The 15,328-nt window shown below is 46.1% G+C and overlaps 1 pseudogene; it reads left to right on the top strand.

Annotated features, from left to right (window-relative positions):
• Positions 1 to 71: 71 nt before the first annotated feature.
• Positions 72 to 15,036, top strand: LOC146403001 (glutaredoxin-1 pseudogene; annotated as a pseudogene).
• Positions 15,037 to 15,328: the final 292 nt, after the last annotated feature.

The following is a 15,328-nucleotide window of genomic DNA, read 5'->3' as shown; positions in this document are numbered from 1 at the left end:
ATGATTATAGAATTAGGCCGTAATAGCCAAGTGCTGTATGAGCCCCCCAAGCAGTGATGATCTCCGCCCACATGCAGCTGAGTAAAGGCTTCCTAGACGAGGTGATATATGGGCTGCCCAAAATCTGATCTCTTTACTTCTCGGGTTGTCCAAACCACAGGATTAGTTCCAAGCCTAAAAAAGTTTAATTGGAAGCCGATCCAAAAATCAAATCACCCAAGTCCTTTGTTACCTTTAATTGGACAGCAACAGCCTCCTTATAATGTCCCTGCCTTGCCTCTTCCAATTCACAGTCTACGAAGTTAGAGCAATGGTTCACAAGAAAAAAATCTGAACACCTCACTCCCTTGCATAAACTGCCCCGGTAATTCCATTGCCCTTAGGAAAAAGTTTCAGCAACTTCGCCTACCGTTCAAAGCTTTGATGGTCTAACCCCTGCCTTCTTCTCCAGTCTTTTCTCATACCTTACTTCCAGTCCCTCCTGAGAAGTAGCTATTCTGAAGTACTGCAGTTCCCAAAACAGCAGAAACTTTCTCCTCCACACAACTCCCCGTCCCCTGTAAAGTGGCAAACTCCCTCTGATGTGTGTCAGATCCCAAAGCTTGATCACTCAGTCTCCTGTACTGGTTTCCATACAGCCCTTCCCACACCATGTTCAGAGTGTCTGTTTCCAGGTCTAACTCGCCCCTCCTGCCCTTGGAGGTCCTCGTAGGTGGAGAGGAGATCCTCAAGTCATCAGGGCCCAGCGCCAGGCCTAGTGCCCAGTGGGGAGCCAGGGAAGGGTCTTTGACTGAATAAACAAGCCACAAAAAAAGCTCAACTCTCCAAGAAGATTCAGAGGCGGTCTAAATTGAGGTTACCCTGATTGCCCCTTTTGTAGTTCTTCCGTTGATTCCCATTTATTTAAAAGAACAAAAAGAAGAGACATTTTTCTGCTTTTTAGGGCTGCACCCTCAGCACATGGAAGCTCCCAGGTTGAATCAGAGCTGCAGCTGCCGGCCTACACCACAGCTCACAGCAATGTTGGATCCCTAACCCACTGGGTGGGGCCAGAGGTTGAACCTGTGTCCTTATGGATACTAGTCAGGTTTGTTACCCCTGAGCCATAACGGGACCTCCAAAAAAATGTTTTTAATTGTACAGTTTTTGGTTACAGAGCTTCAAGGGGCACAATGTGACCCTTCGCTCCTGCTGGATGCCTCTAGGGTCTTCACCAGACACGCAGTTCCCCTGCCCTTTTATTTTATCAGCTGTGAATTGTTTGCAAAATTCCAAGCAGCTTGTAGGAAATTCAGAAAAACTCAGCAGCAAGAGAAGCTGGTTTCATTTTCCAGCCCAGCTCATTTCTGAAATGTAACACCATATAGGGTTTTAAAGTATGCTCACTTCCTGTGGTCATTATTTCAATAGTTTGGAACAATTTGTAGTTCATGCTTCCTTTCTGGAATGTACAATAATCTCCCTGTAATTCCACTGGTCTCACATCTAGAAACAGTCTTATGTGTTTCCCCATATTGGATAATTTTGATTTAAAAAAAAAAGAAAAACCACACATTCATAGCATTTCCCACTGCTTCTATGAGCAATAAAATCACAATCATCCTTTAGAAATATTTTGTAAAATCTATTTTTAAAGGAAAAAGCCTCTTGAGGCCTCCCCAGACACTTCTGCATGGCCATCATCCTTGAAATCTGGAGAAATGATTTCAACTGCTAGGCCTTAAAGATCATCCTTGGAATAAGAAAAGGGTAAGCATGGAATGTCAAAGGCCTGGTCATTTAGGTCTTCAGATCTGAGCACTTGATTGAAAAATGACACCGCAGTGACTTTCTTGTAATTCATAGAGACTGCCTTGTCATCGGCTCATCCTGCGCTTCTCGCGAAGGAAGCACTGGCTGAAGAGCACTCTTACTCCCCAGACCTCACTCAGGATCCTGTTTCTCCCCTCTCAGTACCAGCGTGTGAAATTCTACATTATGCAATGTTAGGGCTAAGTGAAGGCACCTAAGCTGGTGGATGTATAAGCAGAGGCACCTACCTGAGGGACCCCCAATATAAGGAATTAGGCATTCAAAGCAAAATAACGTCATATTGCAGACAAAAGACGAGTAATTGATCATCACACGTATCACATATGCAATATGATAATTGCACCTCACGTGGATGGACTAAGTGTTGAAGGGATGGAAAAAACAATCCAAAATGAAAAGCTCTTTCAGGTCATCTAAACCATTTTCACCGTCTAGAGCTTATGCGACGTACTCGGAAAGCCACTCCTTCTGTCCTTGGTGAGCCTACCACCTAGTCAGGGAGACGCTTGTGAAAAGCAATAACCTTCACTGACCTTTGCAGGGTTTTGGTTTTGGTTTTTTTTTTTTTCTTTAGGGTCGCAGGTGCAGCATATAGAAGTTCCCAGGCTAGGGGTCGAATCCGAGCTACACCTGCCGGCCTATGCCGCCACCACAGCAACGCCAGATCCAAGCCTTATCTGCAACCTACGCCTGATCCTTAAGCCACTGAGCAGGGCCAGAGATCAAACCTACATCCCAGAGTTCCCATCATGGCACAGCAGAAACGAATACAACTAAGAACCATGAGGTTGTGGGTTTGATCCTGTTGGGTTAAGGATCCAGCATTGCTGTGAGCTGTGGTATAGGTTGCAGATGCGGATCGGATCTGGCGTTGCTGTGGCTGTAGTGTAGGCTGGCAGCTGTAGCTCAGATTCAACCCCTAGCCTGGGAATCTCCATATGCCGCAGGTGCAGCCCTAAAAAGCAAAAAACAAACACACACAAAAAACCTGCATCCCTATGGATACCAGTCAGGTTCATTTCCACTGAGCCACAACAGGAACTCCTGCTTTTTCTTTATTGACCTATAATTGATTTATGGTGCTTCAGATATACAGAAAAGTGATTCAGTTATAGGTTCTTTTTCAGATGCTTTTCCATTATAGGTTATCACAAGATATTGAATATAGTTCCCTGTTCTATGCAGTAGGTCGTTGTTGTTTATTTTATATAGAGTAGTGTGCATCTGTTAATCCCAAATTCCTAATTTATCCCTCCCAATTTATCCTTCCTTTTAAACTGGCTAACTCTCCTAAAGTCAAAGGATCAGGCAAGACAGCACCCTCTGTTTACCCTCTCCGTCTTCTTCTCCAATAGCGTCACTGTTTCTTAGCCTCTGCCTGACCTCCGTGGCTGATGTCTTAACCTCACACTCCCCATTGATTCTCTCCTTACAGCGCTGACTTCTGGCCGTGCTCCCTCACCACCCCTCAAAAGTGGCCCTTGTCTTCTTTTTCAGGGCAATGGAGGAATCCAGCTCAGTATCCTACCCTGATAGCTCTCGTGGTTGGTGTATCTTCTGCGTTCTCCCAAGACCTGCAAACAAGAAGCAGACGATACGATACTCATAAACTCTTCCCTCTCTGAAATCTCAACTCAAATAGACAACTCTCTCCAGCCCGCGCCAACCTTTCTTTTTCTTTTTTTCTTGCCAAACACAGGCATTGGGAGGTATCCTTATGGAAAAGGCAAATCTCCCTTTGAGACACAGACACAGAGGAGAAGGCAATGTGAAGACAGAGGCAGAAACTGAAGTGAGACACGTACACGGCAAAGAGCAAGAATTGCCTAAAACCACCAAAAGCTGGGAGAGAGGCACCAGATTCTCCTTCAGAGTCTTTAGAAAGTACCAGTCCTCCAACAACTTGATTTCGGACTTCTCCACAATTGTGAGAGAATATAATTCAATTGTTTTAATTCACTCCATCTATGGTAATTCATTATGCCAGCCCTAGGAAACAAACACATTACCTATAATTTTTTTTTTTTTTTTTTTTTTTTTTTTTGGCTTCAGTCACAGCATGTGGAAGTTCCCAGGCCAAGGATCAAACACACACCACAGCAGTAACCCAATCTGCTGCAGTAACAACACCAGGTCCTTAACTCTTCTGTGCCACAAAAGAATTCCCTTTAGCTTTTTTTTTGGCTGCACCATGGCATAAAAAAGTTCCCAGACCTGGGATCAAACCCAAGCCGCAGTAGTGACAACTCTTGAGTCCTTAACTGCTAGACCACCAAAGAACTCCATAATTTAAAGGGTTTTTTTTGTTTTTTGGTTTTTTCATCTTTTGTCTTTTTATGGCTGCACCCATGGCATATGGAGGTTCCCAGGGTAGGGGTCTAATCGGAGCCGGAGCCAGCGGCCTACACCACAGCCACAGCAACGCAGGATCTGAGCCATGTCTGCGACCTACACCACAGCTCATGGCAATGCCAGATCCTTAACCCACTGAGCCAATGAGCAAGGCCAGGGATCGAACCTACAACCTCATGGTTCCTAGTCGGATTTGTTTCCTCTGTGCCACAACGGGAACTCCTAAAGGCATTTTAATATCAAAATATAGAAGGAATATAACTTCAATCTAAAGAAACATCCTTCCCAAGAAATGACTGTAAGACCCTTCAAATGTGATGTTCAAAGCTGATGAACTTTGTCATCGACTAGTGCAAGTACTAGGAACCATAGGCTTAACCCAAGGTGTTTTTGTTTTTTCTTGTTTTGTTTGTCATTTGCCATTTCTTGGGCCGCTCCCGCGGCATATGGAGGTTCCCAGGCTAGGGGTCTAACCGGAGAATCAGAGCTGTAGCCGCCAGCCTACACCAGAGCCACAGCAACACGGGATCCGAGCTGTGTCTGCAACCTACACCACAGCTCATGGCAACGCCGGATCCTTCACCCACTGAGCAAGGGCAGGGATCGAACCCGCAACCTCATGGTTCCTAGTCGGATTCGTTAACCACTGCACCACGACGGGAACTCCTATTTCTTATTTTTTATTTTTTGTCTTTTCAGGGCCACATCCATGGCTCATGGAGATTCCCAGGCTAGGGGTCTAATCGGAGCCACAGCTGCAGGCCTACACCACAGCAACACAGGATCCAAGCCATGTCTGAGACCTACACCAAAGCTCACGGCAGTGCGGGATCCTTAACCCACCGAGCAAGGCCAGGCATCAAACCCCCAACCTCATGGTTACGGATTCATTTCCTCTGAGCCACAATGGGAACTCCCCAAGGTGTTTCTTTTTAACAATTTTCTCCTAATAGCTTCAACTGTGTCTCCCTTCTGTCCTTCCAAAATTTCCCTGCCAAAGCTAAATCCCAGACCAAAATAAGAGTCCTCCTTCTGCTCTTGTGCTCAGGTGGCTAGGCGTAGGTAAAGCAAACCCAAGTTCACCAGTTTCTCTCTGGGTTGGTCTCTGGTCACAATCGGCATTCATTTTACTCAGCCTCAGTGCGCTTTCTCTGACATTCCAAATCTTCACCACTTATCTCAAACGACTGTCCTCCACCCTGAGATCAGTAAAAGCAACCTGCCTTTCACTTCACAGAGACCACCAGGCGTCTCGCCCCCTCCTCACTTCCCCAGCCAGCGCCTATGAACTTGCACCATCCTTGCTTCCTTGCCTTCCTCTCTGCAGAAGCAAGTCTTTCCTCCAGGTGAAAGCCAATCACCCATTCTGACCTCTGAAGAGCTCCCTCCTCGGCCTCCTAAAGCATCCCTTCTCCTATCCAAGTGCCTACTAGAAAGCCCCAAACACCTGAAAATCATATCAAAGCTGGTGTTGCTGAAACTCCGCCTCTGTCCACCTGTCCTGAACAGAAACGCAGACAGAGTTTGGGGTGAAGGAGAAAAAAAATAGCTTTATTGCTTTGCCAGGCAAAGGAAGCCACAGCAGGCTAATACCCTAAAGACTGTGGAAAGAATAGGAAGCGGTTTCATAGTTTGGGAGGGGCAAACAGGGCCACAGAAAAGTATGCGGTAAGTGATGGTGTTTAGTGGCCCCGGGTCTGGTTCTGGTTGTCCTCCTTCTTTCTGGAATGAAGAATGCTTCATAACAGCTTTTATTTGTTGGGGGTTTTAGTCCTACAGAAGAACTCAAAGATATTGTTAAGTATATTTCTGGAGGAGGAACCAGGCCCCTGCCCCTAGGCTGCACCATTGTTTCTTGGCTGCTCCTCCCTGGTCTCTGCATCCCCTCCCCTTCCCAATTAGCAACTGTTTGAACCTGTCCTTTGGAACTCCAGGAAGGTCATAGAAGCTGAATGATGCCTAGTTCAGAAAAATAAGAAATGGGGGCGTTTCCATGGTGGCTCAGTGGTACTGAACCCGATGAGTAACCATGAAGACTCCGGTTTGATCCCTGGCCTTGTTCAGTGGGTTAAGGATCTGTGAACTGTGGTATAGGTTGCTCGGATCCCGTGTTGCTGTGTCTGTGGTGTAGGCCCGCAGCAATAGCTCTGATTCGACCCTTAGCCTGGGAACGTCCATATGCCACAGGGGCGGCCCTAAAAAGACCCCCAAAAAAGAAAAATATTCAGAAGAAGAAAGGCTTTTGTCCCCAGGAGCCCCAGAGGGTCCTACTCAGTTTCACTGGTTCCTTTTCTGGTTGGGTGACAAGGCCAGAGAGGAATATAGGCACACAGGGAGAAGAGGGTGTTTAAAGCCCCAAGGGGAGCATGTGTTTCTCAGGGGCACTGGAGGTACTGCCAGCTGGCCTGAGAATGCAGGGAGCAGATGTCAGAGAAGGATGAAGCTGCAGGGTAAGCGCAGAGAACCTTTCAAGCCAAGATAAGGAAAGCTACTTTATGCTCAGAGCACTGGGGGCAGATTTGTATTTGAGAATCATTACAGATTGCAGAGTGAATTAAAGGGACAAACTCAGAAGATATTTGAAGACAAAACATGGCTGAAACAGCATAGGGAGTTCCGTCATGGCGCATTGGAAACGAATCTAACTAGGAAACATGAGGTTGAGGGGTTGATCCCTGGCCTCAATCAGTGGCTTAAGGATCTGGCATTGCCATGAGCTGTGGTGTAGATCACAGACAAGGCTTGGATCTGGCGTGGCTGTGGCTGTGGCATAGGCCGGCAGCTGTAGCTCCAATTAGACCCCTAGCCTGGGAACCTCCATATGCAACAGGTGTGGCCCCTAAAAAGCAAGAAAGAAACAATATAGGCAAAAGATGGAGAGCCCTGTGTAGATTTGAGAGACGTTGAGGAAAAGTCCACATTGGTGAGTGATTAGGTAACTAGCACACCCCCACCCTAAAAAGACTCACTGCAAAATGAGATTACAGTCTCTCTGGTTGAGAATCTCTTTATTGGTAATTGGCAGTATTTTTCTCCCTTGCTCTTCCAGGTGATTCACTAATAGGACCTCATTGGATAGATTAACCAGCCCCCAAAATACTGTTCATGGGTTAAGACTTGAGAGCATGAGTAGATTGATGACCCAGGCTGGTTGATCAGTTACTCCATTATAGTGGACATTTTTTAATAACTCTATCCAGTTCACCAAGATATTCCTCTTCTCACCCTGTCTATGACCTTGCCCCTGGCCATAGGTGATGGGACACAGGCTGAGTTAAAGTCTCTTTTACAAATACTTGCAAATAGTGCCCCAAGTAAGAACGATCTCTTCAAGGGGTTGAGCCTCTAGCATGGGCACTGGAGCTGGCTGTAGCCATGGTCCACCATGAGAGCTGAGTTGCAGAGGAAGCCAATGTTCAGAAAGACAAAGAAGGATGAAGAAATGCCCTGGATGGAGCAGGGAGGAAGAATGGAGAGGACACAAGCCGGAGTCGATTTCTTGAGTCTACAGCCTCCTAACGCCCAGCTTTGTCTCTGTTCTAAGGTCAGACCCAGCTCTAACATTTGCAGGGCCCAGGACAGTAATATAGACAGAAACACACATTGTAGTTCCTGCTGCAAGGAAATCAATAGCGTCTCGGGAGCCCTAGGTCTCAGGCTAGATCCCCTGGCCCAGCACAATGGGTGGAGGATCCAGCATTGCCGCAGCTGCAGTTGAGGTTGCAACGGCGGCTTGGATCTGATTCCTGACCCAGGAACTCCTTATGCAGTGGAGTGGCGAAAACAAAAAAAAAAGAACCACTGACCAGTTTTCTCATTCTGTTCCCCACACGGGGCCTCTAGTAGTGCCTGGAAGAGGGCTTCCTCATGAACCCTAATGCCTCCCAAGTGGGTCAGAAGAAAGGAGGCATATTTTTTCATGGGTTTCCCCCCCGCCTCCGTCAGTGGTAAATTATTTTGCTCAATCACTGTGACTTTCCTCTCCCACTCTCAGGCTATATGTTATGCCATCAATTAGCTCTTTTGAGCTTAATGGGCAGCCCCAAATCCTAAAGTAGCATTTTCTTTCATTCTTGCATCTTCTGGCACCACATTTAACATCATATCAGAGTTTATGGGCCCTGCCTCCCATCTGATTTGGAAGTCCTCCAAAACGGAAGGGTGTGCAGATGCCAGGCAGCCAAAAATGTCAAATGTTCTATACTACCCAATTAATCAGACCTTAAAGCCATTTCTTTTGGAGGATGCTCTGGTCCTCTCCTTTGGGAAGCTTTGTGTATTTTCTTTGGAGAGGATCCCCAAACACATACACTTGGCTTTGGGCCTACCCATCACTCTTCTCTCCAAATCTGTACTCATATTTAGCATAGTTATGAACTGCCCTGAACCACGCAGTCAAATGCCACCATGAGCATGGTGTCCAAGGCTTCCTGCTCGACCTAAGTCAGAGCCTGATGCTCAGTGGCCTGTGAGTAGAGCTGGTGAAGAGAAAACATCAGTATATTCAGAGGTCAATAATAGCCAGTTACCAGAAGCAACCAGCCTAGCCCTCGGGAACCTACAGGCAAGTGAGATATCATCTAGCATCTGACACACCTGCTTTCTCTTTCAGAATTTACCTATGATTTTCCACTTTTGATCCAGGAACACTGCTTTTTAAATAGTGTTACATCTCACTACCAGACAGCTTGATAAATAAGACCTTCTCGCTTCTTCATTTTTCTAACATAGCACCTACTGGGATGTCCTTGAAACTGACATTGGTGTGTCATTAATTGCTAGGACAGTCCTGAGCTCAGGAGTTCAGCAAAGTTACCAAAGCCCTGAACTCCTAAAAGGGGTCAAGGGGGTGCGTGATTTGCTCCCTTCGGGCTTGTAAGCTGACTCATGAATGGGCGCCCTAGGTCTGTCCTGATAACGCTAATTTAGAACCCAAGTGACTGCTGCAATCTTGCAAGAGTTTTTCATAAATATTATGGATGTTTCTAGTTTTTCATAGTTGATGGGGGTGGGACTAGTGAATAGTCGAGATTGTCCCGTGGCCTGTTCTTACCCGTTTGTGTGGCGTTGCCTGTCATCTTCTTTTACTGACATCAAGCAAAACGACTCAAGTTGTAACGTCTCCCACGGGATCCAGGATCACTATATACTAGCCTGACTTTTTTAGATGTAAGTGACAGAAAACTAGCTTAAGCCAAATAAACCTACTGAAGTAGAGGGGCTCAAATAATGCCAGCAAGAGCCAGATTCAGTCTCAGCTCTTCCCTCTGACGTTTCCCCAGGTGGTGACAAGGAGCGCCTCCGGCGGCCCCAGGCCCACATTCCACACACGTGGCAACTCCATCTAGCAAAGCGAAAGTTTCTCCATATAGTTACAGAAACGTTCCGAGGGTTGAGACATCGGCCTAGCTTAGATCACATGCTCATCTCTGAACCAAGAGCTGCATCCAGTTAGATGGAAATGGAATGTTCTAACTGGACAGGATTAGGTCATGTGACACCCCTGGAGGCTGAGTCTGGGGTCAGGTGCATCCAAGTTACATAGAATTGAGCAGGGCAGCTCCTCAAAGAAAATCTGGCCAGACCAAAAAAAAAAAAAAAAAAAAGCTTCTTTACTCTTGAAGAGCTATTGCTCACGCTTTTCCAAGGTTTTGGAGAATATGAGTGTGTGTGGGTGTGTGTATGTGAATAAATAAATACTTCCAGGTAAGTTCAAATGACCAATCGCTTTCTCCAGTAACCTCTGAACAGTAACAGAGGCTTCCGAAACCAAATGCTATCCCTTCAGACTGGTAGACCTACACAAGACATAAAATCTGCCGTTTATGTCCTCTGTAGTCATAGAGATTTCATGATACCTGCTCTGACATCCAATTCTGGAAACAACGGACTCCATAGGAAGTGGCTAAGCCATCTTGTATAGGGAGCGCAGCGTGCTAGACTATTTTAGACTGTCTCTTCAGAGCCAGGAAACCCACATGAACCCAGACTTCACCTGGTTTTTTTATTTCACTGTCATAAAAGGGAATCTATAGGCTATGGAACCCAGAGATGATAAAGTTTTTTGGGGTTTTTCTGTCTTTTTGCCTTGTCTAGGGCCGCTCCCACAGCATATGGAGTTTCCCAGGCTAGGGGTCTAATCAGAGCTATAGCCGCTGGTCTATGCCAGAACCACAGCAACTCGGGATCCAAGCCATGTCTGCAACCTACACCACAGCTCATGGCAACGCCAGATCCTTAACCCACTGAGCAAGACCAGGGATCGAACCTGCAACCTCATGGTTCCTAGTTGGATTCTTTAACCACTGCGCCACGACGGGAGCTCCGGAGATGATAAAGTTAATGAGTAGGTCTTCAAAGTGATTTTTAAAATCATCGCTCTCAGACAATGTAGACTTGCTACACTATGTTCTAAAGGATCTGGATTTCCAGCTGCAACCTGAGGCTCCTTACCCTAAGCCCCGTCACAGCCAATTCTTAGAGAAATTTGTTCCTGGTTTGCTGCTTCCATGCCACCCTCTACTTGCACCTTTTGAATTTTGGGAATCCCCCAAATTAAAGCTGTAACGTGGAGGACTCAGAATGGAAACGGGGAGGACGGGAACTTTGGGCTCTTCCTCGCCTTGATTTTCCCGCAGCTTCCATGCCTGGATGGGCATAGGACACCCCTACACACTTCCCACAAACGTTTTCTTTTTGGCCACCGGCGGTATCTGGAAATTCCTGGGCCAGGGATCAAAACCATGCCACAGCAGGGACCCAAGCCGCTGCAGTGACAATGCCAGATCCTTAACCCGTTGTGCCACAAGAGAACTCCAGTAAACACTTGAAAGAGTCTGAACTTGATCCCTGTAATGTACCTACCTTTCCTGAGCACTGCCGGGGTCCAACATATAACCACAGTTTTAAGAGCGTTTTTTGGTTTGTTGGTTTTGCCTTTTCTAGGGCCGCTCCCATGGTATATGGAGGTTCCCAGGCTAGGGGTATAATCAGAGTGGAGCTGTAGCCACCAGCCTACACCACAGCCACAGCAACTCCAGGTCTAAGCGGTGTCTGCGACCTACACCACAGCTCACGGCAACGCCGGATCCTTAACCCACTGAGCAAGGCCAGGGATCGAACCCACAACCTCATGGTTCCTAGTCGGATTCGTTAACTACTGCACCACGATGGGAACTCCTTAATTGGTTTTTTAGCTCGCTGCTTCTACCGTCTCCGTGAGACCTGTAGGAAACTCAGGCCTCACTTGTGAATTCACTATCAAGCTGTGCTTAGTGCTTGGTGTTCGCTTGGCTGCTTCTCTCCCTAGGATTCTCCCTCCACAAGACAAAGATGGGCTCTTTGCCTGGCTGGCTCCTCCTGGGGGGTCAAAGACTGTTCAAACTCCAGGTCCACCTCCACTCCCTTGTTCTCTGGTGGGCTTCAACCTTAGGAATGCTGTAGCTGGGATTTCTTCTTGGCCGGGAGCCGTCTTACTTCCCACTTCCTCCAGTGCTCTGCCTTTTAGGGGCTCAGAAGTCCTCACCCTCATAGCTCTTTCCCCAAAAACCTACGTGATCATTATTAGGGCTTTCACCTGTACCATAAGGTCCTCAGGTATAGTAGTCACTGGAGTCCTTGCTGTGTATCTGCTGTCATCTCAGTTGATGGAGTTTCCTTCACTCGAGGACTTGAGTTGCCTCCCTTCCTCCTTTTCCTGTGCTTATTTCAATAAGTGGAAGAACCTAAAAGACTGCTCTGGGTCTGGCAGCTGAAATTTTCCCCAAAGCCCTACCTCAGGATAGCCCTAGTCCTGGCCTGTTATATGGCAGATCTGATTCATGCTGTTTAGAGCTTTGGCTCCTGTTTCTTCTGCCTCCCATAAGTGTGTCTCCAGCATCAGTTCAAAAGTAGCCATCTTTTCTCACACCCACTGATACAGCAGAGAAAAAAATCTGAATAACGCTATAGTTATAAACCCTCCCAGTTGCTAAAGTGGTCATAGCATCTGGCACTTAGCCACCTGACACTGAGGCCTTGGTAGCCTTGGAGACTCCCTTTGTCAGATTCAGAGGTTCGGCTATCATTGCTCCTCTGCTGGTATCCTCCACTCATAGTATCGCACTAGAGGACCCAACCAAGAGCCCACTTTCCTCATGCCAGGGGTGGCCTTCCTCTAAAATACTCTCAACTTTTGGAGCCTCATACATCTCTAACTGAATGGCCTTTCCTTCCATCTGTCCCCAGTAGCTGGGCCAATGATTCTGGTGGCAGCTGGAGCTATCTGTTTTCACGTAGGAGAATTTCTAACCATTTCTAATGCCGAAACTCTGTTTCCTGGTGTCTCCCTGGGACTGCAGATGAGTCGACGTCTTTAGAAACGTGAATAAGACCGGATTCTTTTCCCTCCTGAAGATCTTGATGGGCCCTCTTTCTCTCTCCAGGAACCTAACAGAAGTTTCCACGGCCTCTTCAATTTTCAGTTCTTTTGAATCCCACAATTCATAGAGATTTCTAGAAGGCTACATCACACATACATTTTCCAACATTATCTTGGTCGTTACTCTAAACATTGATTAGCTTTATTTCTAGAATTAGTGATGAGTTTATGGTACAATTAAAAACTTCAACAAAATTTATAAAAATTCCAAGTGGAACCCCCCAAAATATAACCCACATATCCCTAGCCTCATTTGCCTCCAATTACCAAATGATATTATATTATTTAATAATCTTTTATACCTAAGTTATTCTAGCATGAATACCCACTTCCCTACCTGAAGAAATTAACTGAACCTTAGCTCTTTGGGAGACTGTCTCTGGGGCCTCTCAAGTCCTCAAGAATAAGTTCTTCAAAGGCTGGTCATCTTGTCATTATATGACCCTTTTAGTTTGTGTCAGGTGACTCCCAGGAGTTTTAATTGGGCCATGGGATTTGCCCAAAGCCACAGATGTTTCAGCATCCTTTCAGCACCTTCGTACGGAGTTGTCAACTCTGCTACCATCCAACTTTGATCCAAGATTTTCACCAAAACATTAGTTTGGGCTTTTAAATATCTCATAACCCAGAAGGTGTTCAACACAACAGAACATTTATTAGATACAGAATTGTTCTAAGAGAATTCACCTTTAGGAATTTTATTTACAATGTGAGATTGCATAGTGTGATATTACCAAAAGGGGAGACAAATAGGTCAGTGGAACAGAATAGAGAGCCTGGAAAGAGTCCCATATATAATATCCCTCATTGATTTTTTTTTGTGGGGGTCATGCCCACACATGCAGAAGTTCTCAGGCCAGGAATCAAACCTGTGCCACCGCAGCTATCCAAGCCACAGCAGTGACAATGCCAAGTCCTTAACCTTCTCAGCCACCAGGGCCATTGATTGATTTTTGACAGAAGTGCAAAGGCCGTTCAATGGGGAAAGGATAGTCTTTTCCACAGATGGTGTTGAAGCAATTAAAGGCCTACATGTGAAAAAAGGAAAAAAGCCAACACAATATACCTCACATATAAAAATTAATTCAAAATGGATCATAGGCCTCAATGTAAAACCTATAAAACTTCCAGAAGAAAACCCAAGAGAAAAATGTTGTGACTTTTGGTTAAGCTAACTTAGGTTAAAAGAAAAAAGGAGGAGTTCCCGTCGTGGCTCAGTAGTTAACGAATCCGACTAGGAACCATGAGGTTGCAGGTTCGATCCTTGGCCTTGCTCAGTGGGTTAAGGATCCGGCATTGCTGTGAGCTGTGGTGTAGGTTGCAGACACAGCTTGGATCCCATGTCGCTGTGGCTCTGGCGTAGGCCGGCAGCTACAGCTCTGATTAGACCCCTAGCCTGGGAACCTCCATATGCTGTGGGTATGGCCCTGGAAAAGGCAAAAAGACAAAAAAAAAAAAAAAAGAAAAAAAAGAAAAAAGGAGCAATCCATAGGGTTCCTGTGTGGCTCAGAGGGTTAGGGATCCAGCACTGTCACTGCAGTGGCTCAGGTCACTGCTGTGGTGCAGGTTCAGTCCCTAGCCAGGGAACTTTTGTGTGCTACAGGGGTGGCCAAAAGCAATCCATAAAACAAAACAAAGATAAACTGGACTTCCTCAAAATTAAAAACATCTGCTTGTGAAAGATCCTGTTAAGAGAGTTTAAAAAAAAAGGGTATAGACTAAGAGCAAGTATTTACAAATCACATAGCCCACAAAGGACCTGCATCCAGTATACATAAAGAACTCAGTAATAAGAAAACAAATCACTTCATGAAAAGACAGGAACACTTCACCAAAGAAAACTTACAGATAGCACTTTAAAAGATGCTTAGGCATTCCCACTGAGGCATAGCAGATTAAAGATCCAGCATCGCCACAGCTGCGGCATAGGTTGCAGCTTCGGCTCAAATTCAATCCGCGGCCCTGGATCTTCCATATGCTTTGGGTGCAGCCAAAAAGAAAAAAAAAAGAAAAAAAGAAAAGATGCTTAGCACCATTAATCATTAATGAAATGCAAATTAAAACCACAATGAGGTTTTACACCTGAGCAATACCTGCAATTGAGGTTTCCTCTGGGAGGCAGCCACCCGTCAGCCTGGCTCAAGCGTTTGTGAGCAGCAAAATGCAGCCTGGGAAGGCGGTGGTGTTCACCGAGCCCACCTGCCCTACTGCAGAGCGACCCAGGAGCTCCCCAGCCAACTGCCCTTCAAAGAAGGGCTTTTGGAATGTGTCAATATCACAGCACCAGTGATCAACGAGATTCAAGATTATCTGCAACAGCTCATGGGAGCCAGAACGATACCTGGGGTATTTATTGGTAAAGAGTGCATAGGTGGCTGCACCAATCTAGTAAGCATGCTCAAGAGAGAGGGGAGCTGTTGACTCCGCTAAAGCAAATTGGAGCTCTGAAATAATTACAGAGTAGACCCAAAGCTGATAGCCTCCTCGAGAGCTGGATGGCACTGCAGATAATGACAGCACTTCCTGGTGGATGGACCCAGGGCTACCTTCACCTAGCTGCAGCAACTGAAACATTAACCCAAATAATTGAGGTGGGTGGATTTGGAGGGACAAAACCAGATTTTTCTTCTGACTCTGTATTAAAAGTGGATCAACTTGCTCCCCACCTCCAAAAAAAACCCTGCAATGAAACACCTATTAGTATGGCTAAAAAAACAAGTCCTGACAATACCCAGTCCTGGTGAG

Source organism: Sus scrofa, chromosome 6 (genome assembly GCF_054392235.1).
Source record: "Sus scrofa isolate SSC_HxYL_T2T_F1_AM1 chromosome 6, Sscrofa_HxYL_maternal_Yorkshire_Landrace_v2.0, whole genome shotgun sequence".
Classification (NCBI taxonomy): domain Eukaryota; kingdom Metazoa; phylum Chordata; class Mammalia; order Artiodactyla; family Suidae; genus Sus; species Sus scrofa.
The sequence above is the reverse complement of the archived record's forward strand: the minus strand, read 5'-3'. Positions and strand labels throughout refer to the sequence as shown.